The following is a 19,285-nucleotide window of genomic DNA, read 5'->3' as shown; positions in this document are numbered from 1 at the left end:
GATACCAGGTGAGGCCATTTCCTTGAGCCATTTGAAGACTTCGGGACTCTGAACAAATGTCTTAGGACTGTTTAAAATAGGAGTTGCAAGGAATGAGTGCAGAAACTAAAAAGAAAGGCAGAGGAGATGCATTTATATTTATAGAATCTAATGACACCAGTGATGTTGTGAGCATAGAGAGTACCCCTAATTATAAATAAGAAGGCTGTTGAAGGGCTCACGTGTCCTGAGTGTGTTTCTACCGAGGTAAAGAGAGCCATCATTCACCTCTTGGAGAGGCATCTGCTTCGACAGGTGCATAGGTTGTCACTAAGTGTAGTTAAATGACAAGTTACTAAGTGGATCCTACTATCTAAGAGTTGTGCTTTGCAACGACCCCTGTATGTCGGCAAGGTGAGCTATCCTACACTGATTAAATGATGCTCTGTCTGGCTCTACAAAAGAGCCTCAGAGTTTAAGAGAGTCAGCTTTAGAAAGTAATCATGGGAAATAATTTTTTTGTTATTGACAGCAAAATTGATCACATTTCTATTGGCAACTCTTTGACTGCTATGTTGAATCTTTTTGTGATTCAGTTCTACGAATTCAACAAATACGTGACAAACACTTATTGAGTGCCAACTGTATACCAGGCACTATACTGTGAGGTGGAGATGGAGCACCGAACAGAATCACAAAGGTTCTTGCCCTCATGGAACTTCTGTTGTCGTGTAATAATTCCAGCTTCTCCATAGTCTCATTGACAAATTGAGATAACTGCTTAAGAAAGCGTAAGCAACTCCTTTGGCCAAAGTCTTGGTGGATTTTCAAGTATTTAAAATTTCGGGAATGCCAAAATTTTAAGTAAAAAGTAGGTATAAAAGTGAATTCCACCTCAGCACATCAATACCCATTGATGTCAACTATTTAGTAGCATTATGGAGCTCTCTCTGTCTTAATATTGCAAGAGAATTCTTTCAGAATTATTAACAGATATTTTTAAATATCTCACTTCATGTGGAAAATAAAGAGAACTTGACAGCCGATAGCCAAAGCCAAGTGTACAAATGGGCAAAGTGTATAAATATCGGTGATGAAGAAGTGTGTAATTCATAGAGTAGGAAGGTCTTGGATGGCTTTCGGATTTAAAAAAAGGTATCTGTGACTATTTTAGCCGTTTGTTTTATGTTTAGCTGTGAGAGTAAAGATGCATTTGAAACCACTAAACGTTAAGTGATGTCAAAATATGGCAGGGCGTTAATGTTGTGGTCCAGTGGCTAAAATCTTCTTACTTTTCTAGTTTCTTGAGGATAGTGAGGGAGCAGAAGCAGCGGAGATGTTTAGGGACTGACTTGTCAGGATTGTCCACCTGAAAATTAAATAAAGGCAACATGTTAAAATAATCAATGTACATGTTTCTTTTATTTGTAGAAAGCAAATGCTGCTTAGAGAGGATTATTAAAAAAAAACAACTTATGATCCTTTCCTTAAATAGAAAAGCACCAATATTAGAAAGCAAAAGAAAAGATTAATTACTCACTGTTCTATTTGGACTTTTACTTCAAAACCAAGAATTCTTGGTCGTTTCCAAACTTGGCACTAAGGAATTTTCCTGTCCAAATTAAAAAACACAGAACATAATTTGTCAGTTATTTTCACACTTCTTAAATTTAAATTTTAGAGACAATTTAGGGAATAACAGTGCAAGTAAACTGTAATAACTATTTATGACGTTAGCAGAAGAAAAGTAATTTTCCTAAAGGTCCCCTACAAATATATTCGTATTGCTTGTATTCAAAAGCGGAGACAGAATGCACTAACTTGAATGCTTCAAAGTTTTTTGTTTTTTTCTGGTTTTAGCAAACAAAACAAAAACCCTAGATTTTCTTATCTCCTTTGAATTTTAGTTACTATAAGGTAATAACATGAGAGAAAATTTCAAAAAGGAAAAAAGTCATCCATAGTTCCATAATCCATTTATTCCACGTTCTCTTTTTCATATGCCAATGTTTTGTCTAGTAATTGTAATTACAGTTGACTCGTAGTTCTGTACTTTGGGTTTTACTCAGTTAATATCTTTCTATATAGTCAATTTTACATAGTATAGTTATAAAATTTGGGGGAGAAATTGTTTAGTTCTTTAATCTCATCTATACCCAGTTCCAATTTCTAATCTAAAAAGTTTAGTAGGTTTTTTTTAATAAAAACAAAATCATTATTCCATTTAATGAGTTTATATTTGTTGGTATTCCGGAATATAAATCTCTGAAAAAGAGACACACTGTCACAAGTCGTTATTAGGATGGCAGCCATTATTTTTTCCTCAGACTCTTCTTAGGGAGTTCCCTTGGTCCAGCTGAATATTCTGGTGCTGAGAAATATCTTCAGGAAAGCAACAGTTGATTTCCCACAAAAACAAACCTGCGAACTCTTTTCCCTCTTTAGGTTGTCTGACATTTGTAGGTGAGAGAAACCAAGATGAGCAATTGCTTTATTTTATTATAAATTCAGTGGTTTTACTCACTTAAACAATCTTTTTGTATTAAAAAATCTTCCGTCTTTTAAAATAAAAACTAGGTATACTTTTGCTATACCTGATGCAGTCAGTTTTCCTTCTCTCACTTTTAACAATTTGATTATTAAATGTGAAAAATAGCCCTGAGTTCAGAGAATTTTTACCTTGAGGAATATGAAAAAAGTCATGTTAGTAGTAACATAAGCATTGCTTGTGTGAAAACTCAAGGTGAGTCATTTAATTGCATCCAGTAAAAAAAAACCTTGTATTGCTTACCTCTGGTAGAGATTGTGGGTAGGATGCTAAAGATCATTAATAAAAATGCTTGTAAATTGTTTTAAATCATCCAGCTTCATCTCACCACAGAGTTAGCATGTTCTTTCATCCTACAAGAACTTAGAGAGCCCTCACCTGTTATGTCTCAAGTATTTTGTTAGACATATAAGTGTGACTAAAGTATGGACGCCGACCCCAGGCTAAAATGTTACTTCGCAGTGCACAGAACTTTACAGAGTGCGAATAACACCATTAAATTCCCACAAGGATCTTGTGAGCAGATATTGGTTCATTTTTCTAGTGATGAAACTGACATGTAGAAAACATCATAGTTTACGCAAGGCTGTCTCTAATGCAGTTCCTTATATTCCTAATCAGGTGATTTTTCCAAGCTACAGAGATGACTCTTTGATAACCTGAAAAGAACAATGAGAAATGTCCACCTTAGCTAAACACAAAATAGAAAGTAATACACACCAGCAGAGAAGTACAGCTAACATGGTGCAGGAGTCCAGGAGAGAGAGAGCTGGCTTCTGGGAGGGGAATGGATAAGGAAATGTCTCTGGAATCAGGCTGGATGGACTTTACAGTTACAGAGCTGGGGAAGTCATTCCATCCAGACCTGGAGAGGCTTTAGTAAAGCTTCAGTCAGGTGGGAAATGGGCACCGGGAGATTGGAAATGGGAAAACTCAATAGTTCAGTTTGTCTTGAGTGTAGAATGTGCTGCACAGAATTAGTAGCAATAAGGCCAAAAAGATGGAAAAGAGACACCTATTCCATGTCTTTGATGCCAGATCAGGAGGTTTGAATTTTATTCGCTAGGAAATTGAGAACCGTTTGAGGTTTATAAGCAGAAGTGTGACTATCTGGCAGTAGTTTTAAACACAGGAGTTGCAAACCCAAATGCCTGTAAAGACCAAGCAGGTAACAAGCAAAGTGCAGAAGGATGTGGCAACAAGAGAGGATGTCTTCTCTAGGGGATTGTTTCCATTCGGTGCTTTGGAAATGCAACCTCTCACCATTCTGCAGCTTTACTGTTCTCTTGTGCATATGTGCTCTATTGTCACAAATTACATCTTTATACCCTGTGTGTCCATCAGTGTAGATTTATAATTATTATTTTATGTAGTTGTCTCTTAAATAATATAGAAAAAAGGAAATAAATAAATATACATTAATACTGGCCTTTGTATTTACCTATGTTATTACCTTTGCGAGTGTTTATATTTCTTCCTGTGGATCAAGTTATTGCTAGTGTCCTTTATTTTAGTGTAAAGGACTTCCTGTAGCATTTCTTGTAGGGTGGGTTACTAGTGACAGACTCTCCCAGTTTCTTATTTATCTGGCAGTGTCTTAATTTCTCCTTCATTTCTGAAGGATAGTTTTGCTGAATATAGAATTCTTAGTTGCTAGCTTTTTTTTTCTTTTAGCCCTTAGAATGAAGTTCCACTGTCTCCAGGCTTCCAGGTTTCTGATGAGAAATCAGCTGTTAATCTTATAGTGGATTCCTTGTCGTGACAAGTCTTTGCTGTCTTGCTGCTGTCATAATTCGTTCTTTGTTTTTCAGTATTTTGATTACAGTATGTCTCAGTGTGGACCTTTTTGAGTTTATCATGCTTGGAGTTTGTTGAGCTTCTTGGATATCTAGATTAATGTTTCGGCCATTATTTCTTCACATGTTCTTTATGCTCCTTTCTCACCTCTCTTTCTGGGACTCCTGTTAAGCATATGTTGTATGCTTAATGGTGTCCCATATGTCTCTTAGGTTCGTTCATTTGTCTGCATTCTTTTTTCTTTCTGCTGCTAAGATTGGGTAATCTCAATTGACCTGTCTTGACGTTCACTCGTTCTTTCTTATGTCTGCTTGAATCTGCTGTTGAACACCTCAGTTCAGCTGTTCTATTTCTCAACTCCAGAATTTCTACTTGTTTTTTTTCTATAATTTTGTTTATTGATGTTCTTTATTTGGTGAGACATTGTTTTCATGGTTTCCTTTAGTTCATTGTGCTTGGTTTCCTTTAGTTTTTTGAGCATATTTAAAGTGTTGATTTGAAGTCTTTGTGTAGTAAGTAATATCTGTGCTTCCTCAGAGATAGTTCCTATTAATTTCTTTATTCCCTGTGTATGGGCCATACTTTCTTTTATGTTTGCATGTCTTGTAAATTTTGTTGAAAACTGGATGTTTTAAATACTCTAATGTGTCTACTGTGGAAATCAGATTCTCCCTCCTTCCCAAGGCCTATTGTGATTGCTTTTGTTAGTTTGTTTAGTGAGTTTTCTGAACTGATTTTGTGAAGTCTGTATTCCTGGTCATGTATGGTCACTGAAGTCTTTGGTTGGCTTAGTGACCTGCTAGTGATTTGACAGATATTTCCTTATACATCTTAAACAAGAAGAAGGAAAAGAAGGAGGAGGAGGGAGAAGTAGGGAGGGAAGGGGTGGGGGAGGAGGAGGAGGAAGAGGAAGGAAGAAAGAAAAAAAAGAAAAGAATCAGAGAGCCACTAGGCTGTGTGTGTTGGGGCATGCCTTCAACACTCAGCCACGCAGTTAACAACTCTGCCTTAGCCTTCACTTCCTGGTTATGCAGAGCCTGAAAGTCAGCTGGAAGTGAGAGATTAGAGTCTTCTCAGGTCTTTTCTGAGCATATATCCTACCCTGGGCATGTGTATTAGCTTCTAGATTCCCAGGAATATGTGAAGGCTTTTCAAAGTTCTTATTTCCCAAAGTATCTCACTGCCAGCCTTTCCTCCAAGGCTTTTTGGTTGGTCTGTTGTGTGTGCCAAACAGCATCCCTTGCCCCAAGTGGCAGCAGGTAGTTCCTTTGCCTTTAAGCATTTTGACAAATGCCTCTTGGGTACTCACCTCTTCACCCAGGAAGTACTCTGAATTAGGTGAAATAAAGGTAAGCCCTTTGCACCAATGCTTCAGGGAGCCACTAGGCATGTCAAAACAAAGAACCATAATCATTTGACAACAAAGTCTGCTCTGCTTCTTCTGGCACCAGGAACCCATACCAGGGAAGGGGGTTGCCATCTTCAAGATCACTGTTGAGCTGGGCAGGGGGTGCATAGGGCCAGGGTAAATTAAAATGCCACAAATCTCTCCTACTGATATTTAGCCACCTTTTCCTTGATTATGTGTTTGCCCGATTGATGTAAACCTTTAACAAGTTTCCAGATTTCAGATAAAGTTGATTCTGACAGTTGTAGCTGGTTTATTAGCTGTTTTGTGGAGAGACTGGCCCATGGAATTCCCTCCTCCACTATTTTCGCTGATGTCACTCTATGCACATGTGCTTTAAAAATATTGTATATATAAAAGAAAACATATGTGTGAGCTAAAGTGCAAAATGCTACCTTACTACCTTGGGTATTAAGTGAATTGGATGGGAGAGAGACTGAACGAAAAGAAGGGAGAAGGAAATGGGGGGATATTGACCGATCCAACTTCAGGCGTGAAAACACAGTACAGTGTTCCTAGAAAGTGTTGTAGTTCATGTGTCTGTTCTATGAGGAAAGTAGTGTTTGGCTGCCTATAACATAAAACTTGACTAGTACTGGCTCAGACAGATAGGAATTTTTTGACTCACATGACGAGAAACCTGGGATGGACTGGCAGAGGCTAGAGAAATAGCCCAATGATGCTGTCAAGAATTCAAGCCCTATCTGCCTTTTTCTTTCACTGTCATTAGAATAGTGGCTGCTATATCCTCTGTTGTTGCCTTTTGATCTTAAGATGGCTGCTGCAGCTCCATATATCTCCTGTGCATTCAAGGCAGAGAATTGGCACAAGGCCTTTTCCTGGTGCTTTGTTTAAAGCTGGGACAGAAAACCCTCCTCAGAAAATTTCTTATATTAGCCATGAGTAGGTCACATGCCCACTCATATCAGTCACTGGCCAAAAGAAATGAGGTTACCATGACAAGTTGTGATTCTTGCCTTAGGGCTGAAGAAGGGCCTGTCCTTCAAGAGATCAGAGGATCAGGGTTCTGTAACCAGGAGAAAAAAAGGAGGATAGCTCTTAGGTAGGTAACAGACAGTGGCGGCCGTAGGCAGAAACTAGGAGAAATGGCAGATGAGGGTGGGGGGTGCCTGCTGTGTTAATCTATGCTCACATTGGAGCAAGCTGTCATCATTATTGGGGCTAGAAATAGGGGGGTTAGAAATAAGCATCAGAAATACAAAATGTCCAAATAGTCATATAGGAGGGGTAAAACCAGAAGTGTCAACTCAGAGCCAGAGTAAAGCCAAGCCGGTGGTGTGTCCAAAGCTGGAACAGGAGCCCAGAGGCCATGTCAGGGCCCAGATGGAGCAGACAGAATTCTGCCGAGGGCCTGGTTCCAGCTCTGGTTTTTGCCTGGTGGGAGTTTATGTTACATTTAGGGCTAGCAAGCAGTTTCTGACAGGTGTGGCGATCTCCAGGCTCTCGGACACTAGTTAACTCTGGGTAAGAACACAGAGTGGCAGAGCCAGGAGATTCCAAGCATTGAACTGGAGACGGGGAAAGAGCTTTTCCAGCCAACTTGGGAAACTGGCAAGAGGCCCAGACCCAGGAGGAGCAGATTTACTGGGCGGTTACCAAAACAGGAGTTTGGGAGCGAGGCTTAGAGGTGAAACCCTGTTATTTGAGGCTTGGAGGCAGGCTGAGATTAAGGAACCAGGAGTTCTTTGATTAAAATGGGGACTTTAGGGAGGGACAAGCAGCCAGTGCTCCCTGATGTAGGACCCCAGTGTGGAGCTGGCTCAGGTTAAATTAAAGGTCCTGTGCCTCAGGATGGGGTTGGTCATGGGAGTTGAAGATTAGGCCAAGTCGACTACAGATGGGGATCAGGTGGTCCCCGTTGGGAAGGGAGAAGAACGGATGTAGCTTCACAGGGGATAGATACAATAAGTGTTTTGGAGATTGCATTCACAGGACTTGGCAAGAGGAAGACAATGTTGGAGTTTGAGCTTAGGTGGCTGGCCTCGTCAAAAATATGGAATGTTGAAGCCGCAATAATTGTTGAAGCTAAAAACCCTTGAGTCTGAGCCGTATATAGACATGTAGGTAAGGATGTTAGTAATTGATTATATGACACTGGGCTTGGGAGAGAGAGTACGGCTAGAAATAAAAGCTAGAGTCAGCCACAGCAAGGTGAGGATGGAAAGCGATTGGGTAGAGGGGCCATGGAGGAAGAGCTCAGCACGTGGTTTCTGTTTATGAGCCTCAAAGCAGAAGCCGTTCCCTCAAATGCTTATATTTACTTCCTATTCATTTTATTTCCCTATGAATTCTTTTTCCCCATCCCTCTTATTTCTGGTTGGTTCTTCTTTCCTTATGTTTTCAGTTATACCCAATTTCCCCAAATATCTGCATTTTCTTACACCTAAAATGTTTATTTAGATGGACAAACAAAAAACCAAAAAATGAAGAATACCATCTTCCGCATCCCCAAGACATGGGTTTGTGTTTATTATTCTTTATAATTTCCATTTATAGTCATTGTTATTTATGGATAATCCACAATATTCCTTAGGGAGATTTCTTTAAGAAATGTCAAAAGAAGAATATGTTGCTACTGTTTCCTTCATTTTGTGCAGCAAGTGGGGTAAAGGGATACGCTGTCTTATCACACCTACTTCAAAATTATTCTAGATTGAGCAATCTGACCACAGTGTGTACCTTGGAAGGAGCATTTTTTTTAAGCCATGAAGGATTCTTTTTTTTTTTTGAGGAAGATTAGCCCTGAGATAACATCTGCTGCCAATCCTCCTGTTTTTGCTGGGGAAGACTGGCCCTGAGCTCACATCCGTGCCCATCTTCCTCTACTTTATATGTGGGACACCTACCACAGCATGGCGTGCCAGGCGGTGCCATGTCTGCACCTGGAATCCGAACCGGCAAACCCTGGGCCGCCAAAGCAGAATGTGACAACTTAACCACTGAGCTACCAGGCCAGCCCCAGTATTCGTTTTTTTTTGTATTCAATTAAAGGTAGGATTTTAAAGATTTATTTTAATAAGAAAAAGAAGAATAATTAAAACATACATAATAAAATTAATGGTTTCATATGTTGGTGTAGGAGTGCCTAAGTGTAATGTATAGGAGCAAGGTATAAGTTCTTAACAGTCAGAATGGCTAAATTGTCATTTGAACCTGTGATTTTGGGAGTAGGGGTTTTTCAAACGCACATGGCAAATGTAAAGGACTTTCCAGGACTGAGCTCAAAGCTGTATAGGAGGTAACCAAGTATTGATGGAACCAGGGCACTTTTGGAAAGTGGAAGGCAGCGTTAGGAATAGTTGTGCACTGGGTCTGTTACGCACTGGGCCAAGCAGGACTTACGGCCACCCTAGTTCCAGACCTTAATAGTGGCTCACCGTCCACGTAATTCGAGGTGGAAAGACATGAAAGGAAGGCATTTCCTCCTTGTTCTGGCCTCTAAGTGGAAGTACTGTTTTGTTATATGAAATAAGGTGATTCAAGGGCCTGGGAACGCCGGAACGAGATGGTCTTAGCTGGGAGGCTTTTCCGGTTGCTGTTCCAGTCAAGGTGACGGTCTTTGGAGACGGTGCTGAGTGGATTCAGGGCCCAGCCCTGTAGGTACTTAATGACTTCAGTGTGGGCTTTTAATCTCCTGCCCAAGTGTTATCTTACCTGCCCAGACAAGCCCTTCACCATTACAGGAGAGTGTGGGAAAATTAACACCGCCGCCGGAGAAACCAGGCGAGGGAACAAACGTCTGAAGGTGGAAATGAATTGCATGAGCATTTATTTTAATACGGTCTGGAAACATACAGCTTTCAATCTCTGGGCTGTTTAGGGCGAGCCCGGCACCCTTCCATGGAGGGAAAAAGGAAAAAGAGGATTGAAAACTATACAGAGCATGGCTATCTTTAATGCTGGAGTTAGCTATCAGGAAACCTGCTATGCTGAATATTAGAAAACGTTGACAGCAGTTTCACTTAACATGCGGTGACTCTGGCCTGGAACGACTTCTTTGGCACCGGAGGAAATCAAGAGAATGAAAACAGCAGTCGTCAGGATTTGAAGTAAGCCACACATTATTACCATCTGTACATTTTGCAGACCCCTTGCAAAACCAGAAAGCCAGGACCCAGACTGGAGAGTAAGTATATTGAACTCTGGGGTATGTTGTTAGATGGAAGAAACTCAGAAACTGGTCTCAATGTTTCAATACAAAACTTCATAAAACCGGACAATTTTTTTCTGGCGACAGGGGCCTAATAGTTCATTTGTCTAAAGTCTGGAACGTCAGGAGGAGTTATCGGTGTGCCTTCTGTGGGAGATACCATTGCTGTAAACTTTTACTATACCAGGCCTTCATGCTTTCCTGATTCCTCTGTAAATGTAGAATTATTTGTAAATTACTCTCCAATTTCAGATTGTTCTTATACTATGTGTTTTTGTGTTCTTTCCAGAAACTTATGGGAAGGTCGTCCTGAAACACATTTAAGTGTTTGGAATAATGAATTGGTTCATCACTCTTATAGATCACTGACCTTAGACTTTTCTATTAATCATGCAAAAGAATATACTTTAGGATGAGCCGGCATTAAATATCTTTAGATTGGTTTTTTTGCCCTGTGTTTGATTGACATTATAATTTGAGCCAACAGCTAGATTCCTTACAGCTGAGACCTATTTAGAGACTAAACATAAAACAAAAGTTTTAGATAGTGTGTGTACTTCATTCAGGACTTATATTTGTTCAGACATCTTAGACCTAAACTTATAAACTCTAGCCCTTGAAAAACTAGATTCACGGGGTGGGGGTGGGGGCATGGGATGGGATGGGAAGTGGGGAGATGAGCTTATTCTTTTTTATAAAAAGTGAATGTATGTTTTAAAATGATAAGCAGTGAATAAGAGACCCATTTATCTAAAAATGTTTACATGAAAAGAGTTAATCCTCTATAAATGGGACCATTAGGTAAATTATTTGACATCTCATGGAGAAATAGAAACTTTCTTATAAATGGTTTTGATATAGAGCACTGGAAATAAAATTTAATGGGATCATTTTAACTTGAAAATAGCAATTAATGACAGATTGCAGAAGTCAGCCAACTAATTGTCACTTAGTGCTTTTTTCTATCCAACGCATATGGAAGATTGTTTATAAATGGAGTATTTTTTTTTAATGTGCATATGAATTTAGTGTAGTGCTTGGCAATTCTTGGCTAGTTTGGCAACATTAAAATCTTAGATCTTTATACTTAGACTCGTCTGCTGGATATGAAACATTCCGTGGATAGAGTTGTTCTTTCCTTGCAAGCCCTGAAATTGAAATGTTTAGCAAGAAAGTCTTCACCCCAATTTTTTTCTTTGGTAACTTAAAGTTCACAGAATAATCTAATAGAGAGCATTTGGCCAAATTAAAATGAGGAAGGGTGGGAATAGTTAATTTCCACACTTGTTTAACACTAGGTTAGCAAAGCAAGTTAAATCGTACACAAGTGTTTAATTCTGAAAAGTACTCGTCTCAACTGTTCTCTTTGCAGTTGAAGCGTGCGTTCAAGCCTCACGTCCTGCAGGTTGCTCTGTCATGTTAGCACAGCCCATTCCATTTCTTTAATTAATGATGCAGATTCTTAGTTCATAGGCTAGTCTTGGGGGAGTAATTTAGCATATGTGAAAGGGGCCGAGAGGCTGTCTGGACTCTTGGGTCCTATTTGATAAATTATTGCTTCAATATATTAAATGGACCCCAGTGTCCTAAAACGTTCATATAATTTCCACATGTTCACTTTTTCTTGCTGGAAAGTGTAACGTATGGCAAGAGTCACTTGGAAACCTAAGCTCATTATTGAAGAAAAACTAATGGTCATATGTTTAGCATACATTTTGAAAATATCTCAGTGTGGGAAAATCATTGGTAAAGTTTATTATGAATGTGTTTGTAATATACTTTTTATGTGTATGTAAGCATCTTCAAACTTAAGAGCAAAAGTGCTAAACAGGCCTAGTTGATTTCTCCTGTTGCAAAATACGTGTGAGCCAGCAACAGACTTTTATTCAGCAGAATGTATGGTTGGAATTACGTGTGGAGGAATGTTAATGATTTGTCTGGACGTGTGCGGATGGAGGGCAAATGCGGGCCCCTCGCCTCCATCCTGCCTTCTTTTCGAAGTGGCATTCGGCATTTTAGCTGCCTAGTGGTGCCAGCTTGATAGGAATCTTGAGTTCCTCGCACAAATTCTGGGAATGCTCTGGTCTCAGCTGCTCCAGTGTGGGTCAGGAGCAGGGCAAGCTTAGCTGAAGCCAGCAGCTGCCTTGGCAGGTCTGTTCTGAGTCAGCTTCCGATCTAGGGTTTCATTCCTGGCCTTGCTGGGGGCTCCCTGAGTGGTTTCTGTGGAGTCTTGCCACAGGCATGTACCTCTCACAGAAATGCCCTAAGTGTACACCCTGGGATCCCAAACAGGCCAGTCATGGAGATAGTCTCCATTCAACAGAAGGACAGCCCAGGGATCCGCCTGCAAACGCCTTGACTAAAGCTGCTGCTGCTGTCAACTGTCTGTCCCCAGCAGACTTGCAGCTAATGGTAGGATGGCGCACGTGAATGTCGCCTTGCGATTAGCTGGCATGGATCCTGGGGGATGATAACTCCCTTGCCCAAGTATAATGGGGTGTTTCGCTGTTAGGGAGGAAGGGAAGGAAGATGTCAAGGTGTCACTTTAAAAATAGTGTTTTTTGCAGTAGTGTCTGTTTAAAAGGTATTGCCTGTGTATTCATGTCTGTAGCTGCATTCTCTTTGGCACCTATCCTATGGGATTTAAGCAGTCACCTACCAAATCTTATGGAGAGTTTACTGTGGAAAGCCCCGAAGTTTTGGTGTAGGCCATCTAAAGGAGGAGAGAGGACCTGGGAAGCAGCCGTGTGTGAGAGGAGGGTATGATCAGAGCTAAATGCTGTGGTGTAGGCGGGGAGGGCTCCCGCGGTTTAGAGGACACGGAGATCAAACGATCTTCCTCTTCCTTCTCAAGGGGAATCCTGGTGCCTCCCATGAGGCCTTCCCATCCAAGCCAGCTCCTGCTGCCGCGTCCTCGACTCTGCCTCCTGTATACTAACCTCTGCGGTCTCCTTCTCTGATTCTGAAGTTCTGCCCTGACTCAGCTTCTCCTTGAGCTGTGTTGTTTTAGCTCTTCAGCCCACAGCTTGGAAGACTGCTGCTCTCACTCATTTTGTTTTCTTCCTCAAATTATTCTCCCCCGAAGCATCAGTCTCCTTGTAATTGATGACCGTTTTTCCAGTGCTGTCTGCTCTAACTCTCGGCCACAGTGGTCACTGTGGGCCTCCTTTTCTATTTTTCCAGCCCCCTGCGCTTGGTTTCTGGAAAGTCGCATTGCCCTTGTTTGCGTCTGTTTTGCTCCTGTCGTGTTGGCAGCACTGCTCCCTCCCACGCTCCTGTGAGTATTTCTGAAGTTTCAGTCCCGCCTAGCTCCTTTTTCTCGCTCTCAGATGTTTCACCCTCTCTACCTACTTTAGCTCTCACCTTAGAGGATTCAGTAATCCACTTCTCACACGTGTTTTGAGTACCTACTATGCACCAGGGATCCATCTGGGCGTTGAGGGTGGAATGACAGGACAGGTGGGTCCCTGCCTCGTGGTCTGTGGTCTTGTGAGGAAGAGAGACACGTAAATAGGTCACCTCAGCACAGCCTGCAAGTTGCCCCACTAGGAGGAATATGGCTCCTGGGGGAACCCGTGGAGGGGCACCCATCCTGACCTGGGGTAGGGGAGTGACTCCTAAATCTACGGTTACCTGGGGCCCTCCCTCTTGAACTTTAGTCTCTGTTGGATGACCTGTCACTGCTTCAAGCAGACCAAGTCTAAGAGGAAATTATTTTTCCTCTAAGCTAATTGCCCTCCATCCTGCCCCATTTCTGGCACTGTAACCAGCCTCTCCCCGACTTACTTAGGCTGAAAATCTGGGAGTCACACCAGAGTCCTGATTTCCCTTAAAATCCTCACGTAGTCAGCCACGCGCTTCTGTCAGCTCTTCCCCTGTAATTGGTCTCAACTCTACGTCCTACTTTCTATTCTCATTGCCCCCGCCTGTGGCCAAATCCTTACCGCCTCCTTCCTGCACTATTTAATATTTGTAAATGGGCTATTGACTTATTCACAGGAAATTTAAAAAAATTACCCAAGTGGTTCATGTTTGTGGTAGAAAAAATTAGAAAAAACAGATAAACAAAGAGAAAGAAAGAAAGAAGGGAAAAAAATCACATATTTCATCACTGAGAATAACATCTCTATTAATGGTCTGATATTTATCCTTCTAAACTTTTCTCTATGGTATCTATATATCTAAATATTCTCTTAAATAAAAATGTGGAAAATATCTTACAAATTGTGATTCTGTTATCTATCTTGTTTTGTAGCCTACATTTTTGTAATTAACCTATATGGTTGCTTTTCTGTATCAATAGAATTATTTGTAATAATTTATCATAGCTGTGTAGTACCTTGAAATAATTTGTGCTTTAATCTGTATGCCATTTCAGTGTATGAATACACCACTGCTAAGTAATCTTCTTAAAACTTTTTCATTCTTGCTGTTTGTGGAAAAAACTGACTTCCTATTTCCTATACACACACACACTCTCCTCTTTATATCGGTAGGTTTTTCTCACTTTCTCGGTCGTCAGTCTTCCTTTCCTCATCAGGAATAAGATATTTACACCACAGCATGGTGGTGATCATACATGAGCGCCTCATGTTGTCTTTCTTTCAGGAAGGCAGGGTCCTGAGGATGATGGACGGCCCCTTCTTGGGATGTCCATGGCGCCTCACTCAGCATCTTGCCCTCCTTCTGGCCATTCTCTCTCTCTCCGTTGTTGTCCAGGTGTCCTGGGGCTACAGATGTGACCAAGGCACCTCTGAGTTCTGGCTCCTGCTGCAGTGAGAGTGAGAGACAGCCGTGTAGACGGACAAATACAATATGGCAGGACCATGGTGCTGTGGGAGCTAAGGGCTCTGATGCGGTGACATCGGAGCTAGTCTTGAAGTGCGATGGGCACTTAGAGAATTAAGTTGGCAGTGATCAAAGAGAACAAAGGTAGTTAGGACATACAGGGTGTGGGAAGGGGAGGCACTGGATGGAGCTAGGCCTGGAAGTCCACAAAATGGGGCGTGGTGGGCAGCCCTTGGAAGGAAGGCGGGGAGCCAGATTGGGTGTTGGTGTTGGTGTGGCCGTGACAAGAAAGAGATGGCAGGTCTGAGAATGAAGGCTTGTCCAGGGAAGTCTCAGTCCCCCCAGCAGGCAGTTTTGATTAGGCAAATTAAATGGTAAAGCACAGAAAGCCAGCATGATCCTTGCTCCCCAGGAGCTCGTAATGGAAACCAAGATAAATGTCTACATTTTTATGATTTAGATATTATAACTCAGATCCTGAAACCCCAATGTTACGGGGCATTCCAAACTGTTTTATTGAACTGACTAGATTTTTTTTCCCTCGTATATGAAAAGACTCGAAAGCTTTTTTTGATACCTAGGACTTTCTTTTCATTGTCATAATATTCCTCCTCTTAGGATTAGTTCATGTCAGTTACATTCACTGATATAAAGGCAGATTATAATGTGTGTGTGTTTACACATTTGTCAACATATTAAAGCCAGGGAAAAATCTAACTATACCTCTCCAGGGAAGAGGCCAAAAACGTTTTTGCTGTTCAAAGATAATTCATAATTTTACAATTAAATATCGGTGTCCCTTTAAAATCACATCTCTTTTTGCTGATGTCTATACCTATTTTGTATCTAGTTCGCTGTGCATTTTTAAGTCAAAGAAAATAACTTGCTCCAGTTTTCAAAGAAGGAGACAAGGAATTAGTTCAAGCTTCACAAATAGAATCACAGTGTTTTAAACTATGAGGGACCTTCCACATGGTCTTTCCTCCTCATTTTGCTGAAAAGGGAACTGAAGCCCTCGGAGTGAAGCAATTTGCCCAAAGTGACACGGCTAATTAGCAGCTCAGCCAAAAGCCGAATCCAGGACTTCTGGCTTCCAGTCCTGTGACCTCTCCACTACTTTGTGCCGCCGCGATCCTAGTTTAAAAACAAAGAAAAGAAAAAGGAAAAAAAAAAAGTTGGAGAATTGGGCTGACACATTGCTTTAATTTTCCTCCCTCTTTATAGAGTGTGAAAAATCCTGATGTACTTTAAAAGAAACATTTAAAAATGTATCCAGACTTGTAAAGAAGATCAGGAATATTTGTGATATGCTAATTAGAAAGTATCTATTTATGCAAGAAATGGGAAACTCGGCAGAGGGAGAGAGATGCTATTCAGAGTAACTTAAGAATTACTTCAAAGGTAGGACAAAAGAGTGCTCTTTTTATTTATTTGATAATGTGTGGCTGCCATCAAATTTCTGATAGGGTCTGACGCCTTGCTAATAAACCCCATAGAAACTGGGGAAATCTGTCAGACACATGGAAGGAAAAGCAAACGATTTCATTTCATCTGAGTTTCCTCGGGTGTAAGTCAAGCCCTTTCTCGTAGTACTGGCCTGCCAGACTTCTTCCTGTAGAGACTTGTCATTGCACCATTAGTCATTCACAAAGGGATTATGTTTTGGCAGCCACGCTAATCACGCCAAGGTGACCGTCTGTTTGGAGAAACAAATCCTTCTCAGTTGATGTTACGGTACGCTAATCCAGCGAATTTCAAAATGTGTTTGCTCCCCGCGACCGCTTCTTTCTCCAACTCTCTCCTAACTAGAAGTGCTGTTTCTTCCAAAGAAGTTCTAAGTAGCCTGAGGAGAAATACCAGAACTTGGTCAGATTTCAAATTCAGGAGCAGACATGAGCCCCCACATCAGAGAAGAAGCTGTCCCCACCCTGGGGAGTCCAGAGAACGCCCAGGTGAGAGTGGACTGTCCTGTCACCTGGCCAGGTCCTCACCCATGCTGCTCTGGGGCAGACAGTGCCCTTTCTGCCCACTGTCTGCATTGGGACCAGAATAGACCACTTTCGGTGTGTTTGATGCACAGATGAAGTTCGTCCGGCTGTGGCGGTCACAGGTACCTGAGGAGGTGAGGAGAAGGGGAGCATTCAGCCCCTCTCGCCTGAGACAGCCTTTAGGTAGAAAAGGTCATGGGGAAAGATAGCAACACCTTGAAATGCACGTCCTGACTTTAGAAGTGACTTTCAAGCAGGGTTTAATAGAACATTTGTGTGTTTTAGAATTCGAACAAACTGGTCGGCGATCCCGGCTTTGCTTGCTAGCTCTATGAGCATGAACAAGATTCTTGTTCTCTGTGCACCTCAGTGTCTTCATCTGTAAAATGGGTTGTGATGATTCCTTATAGGGTTTTTCTGAGGATTCGATGTGATGACATAGATGAAGTGGCTAACAGAGAGTAGGGCTCCTCCAAAATAGGAACAATTATCATTATTCCTATATTCATGATTATATAAACACCAATACAACAAAAGCCATTTTCATTTAAATCAAGACCCACAAGAGGGTGAAATGTAAATTTGCAGCTCAAGGAATTATCGCAAAGTGAACGCACCCCGTGTACACCATCCAGGAATAAAGAAGAGCATCAGCGGTGTCACAGAAGCCTCCTCGTCCCTCCCCGTCTGCACGACTCCCCCTCCCCTCCCGCCAAGTAGCCATTTGCCTAAACTTCTGTTACTCACGGATGTTCATTGAGAATCTCCTAGATTCCAGGTACTAGGCCCCCGTGGAAAGGCAGCCAGCATTCTTGTCCTCCTGGAGCTTACGTTCCAGAGGGAGGAGCCAGACAACAAAAATGTGCATGAGTAAATTCATAAGATGATTACAGATGGTGCTAAGTGAGATGAAGAAAATAGGTAGGTTGGTGGGCTGGAGACTGGCCATCAGAGGGTCCTTCTGAAGGGCGGTCAGGGAAGGCCCTTCTGCAGAAGTGACCTTTGGGAAGACCTGAGGAGGAGCAGCCATGCAGAGAGAGAAGCCGGAGGTCTTCAGATGTGTTTGGAGAACAGGAAAAAGGCCAGAGGGGTGGAGAAAGTGGTCCTTGAGTAGGCAGGGTCCACATCATGAGCGCCTGAGAGACCACGGGAGAAAACTGGGTCTTGTTCTAATTGAAATCGGTTTGGTTATCAACTGTAATCAGTGCCGTGAGAGGAACAAAGTAGTGAGGAAATTCAGAAGAGGCGGAGATTGTGTGCAGTCCTTTCCCTCGTAACAGTGACTTGCTGAGGACTGGGTAACACGTTGTCCTTTTATCAAGCGCGCTCCCACGTGGGGTCTCCACGGAGCCTCCTGACCACCCTGTGAGGTCCACAGAGAGGTCTGATTACTTCCTGTTAGCGGTGAGACAGTCGAAACTGCGAGGCTTAAGGCTTGTTGCAGAACCTTTTACCACACCAAAGAGCCCACTGATCATCACATTTGGATTATTAATGTCATAATGGCTCAGCATCTTCCTAAGAAACGGATTAACTCCTGCAGGGGACAGGTAGTCTCCTGTCTTCCAAAAGGTTATTTCTGGAACATCAGTCACATACACATCCGTTGCATGCAGTACTCGTGCCAAGAAGGGGTCCTGGGTTGAGTGAATGTGGTCATGGTGCACAGTGCCCCCTCCCTCCAGACAGTCCCAGTGTAAAATGTTGTAAAGGCTCTGAGAAGTTCTGCAGTAAAGAAATATATTAACCTTGCCATTTCCCACACCTGCCTGTGGAACGGCGTCCATTGACATCTCAAGGAATGTAAGTTCTGGAAATGCCATTTGGAAAAGGCCAGCCCAGAGAGTTGCTATTTAGTGTTTACTAAATGGTCTCCTGAAAGGGTTCAATTATTTTCTGAGCCTGGAACTCCTCTCTCTGTGAAAGGATTAGAAACCACATTTGTAAAGCACTTCCATATGCTTAGCACGAAGAACCTGGATCAATGGAGATTCCAAGTGTTGAAAATCATAAATCCACTCCTGTTTTGAACACTAATGTTAATTACTTTGCCCTTTGAACTCAGAGCATTTCCATTAGTATTGTGCTTATACTTCCGGATTCTAGGATGCCAAAGCAGAAACCAGTCTTATCTGGTTTGAAAAATAAATGTTCTAAACCGTGCGTGGCTTTGATTTGGGATTATTATCTACAAGGATAGATGTTTACATAGAAAAGAGTCCGTTTATAGATCATTTGCAACCTTCTCTACCTGTTTCCATACAGACTCCTCTGCTTTTATTTTTTTTTTCCCTCTTATCTGGGGATTTACACAACCGTCTCTGAACTTGCAAGAAATGTTTGTGAGAGATGTTCCCAGAAACCCCAGTGAACTCTGGCAAAGTTTGTGGAAACATGCCTGATTCACTTCTAACTTCAGCTTTATAATTCCTCACAGATTTTCACATCTCTTCACACCTGTGATTCTCTCCACGGCCCAGCTCCAGCGCCATCTGTGTTGTCTTCTTCATTCTGTTAACTCTGTGGTCTACACTTTTTAAAAATGTGAATGTTACTTTATTTTAATACTCTGCATTGCCTGGAATTCAGCATCTCTTAGATTAGGT

General features: G+C 41.8%; 1 protein-coding gene across 8 annotated transcripts in view; it reads left to right on the top strand.

Annotated features, from left to right (window-relative positions):
- STOX2 (storkhead box 2) overlaps positions 1 to 19,285 on the top strand; it is a 214,113-nt gene that overhangs the window by 49,128 nt on the left and 145,700 nt on the right. The window contains exon 1 of one of the 8 annotated variants that reach the window (XM_070499624.1): positions 9,479 to 9,879. The exons of 6 other annotated variants lie outside the window; for them this stretch is intronic. The gene's annotated coding sequence lies outside the window, so the exon portion shown is untranslated. Of the gene's footprint in view, positions 1 to 9,478; positions 9,880 to 19,285 lie in introns of those variants that run through there. One more of the 8 variants, XM_070499620.1, reaches the window with a different exon arrangement.

The sequence above is a fragment of the Equus asinus genome, chromosome 27, assembly GCF_041296235.1.
Source record: "Equus asinus isolate D_3611 breed Donkey chromosome 27, EquAss-T2T_v2, whole genome shotgun sequence".
NCBI lineage: Eukaryota > Metazoa > Chordata > Mammalia > Perissodactyla > Equidae > Equus > Equus asinus.
This window is presented reverse-complemented; position numbering and strand designations above follow the sequence as displayed.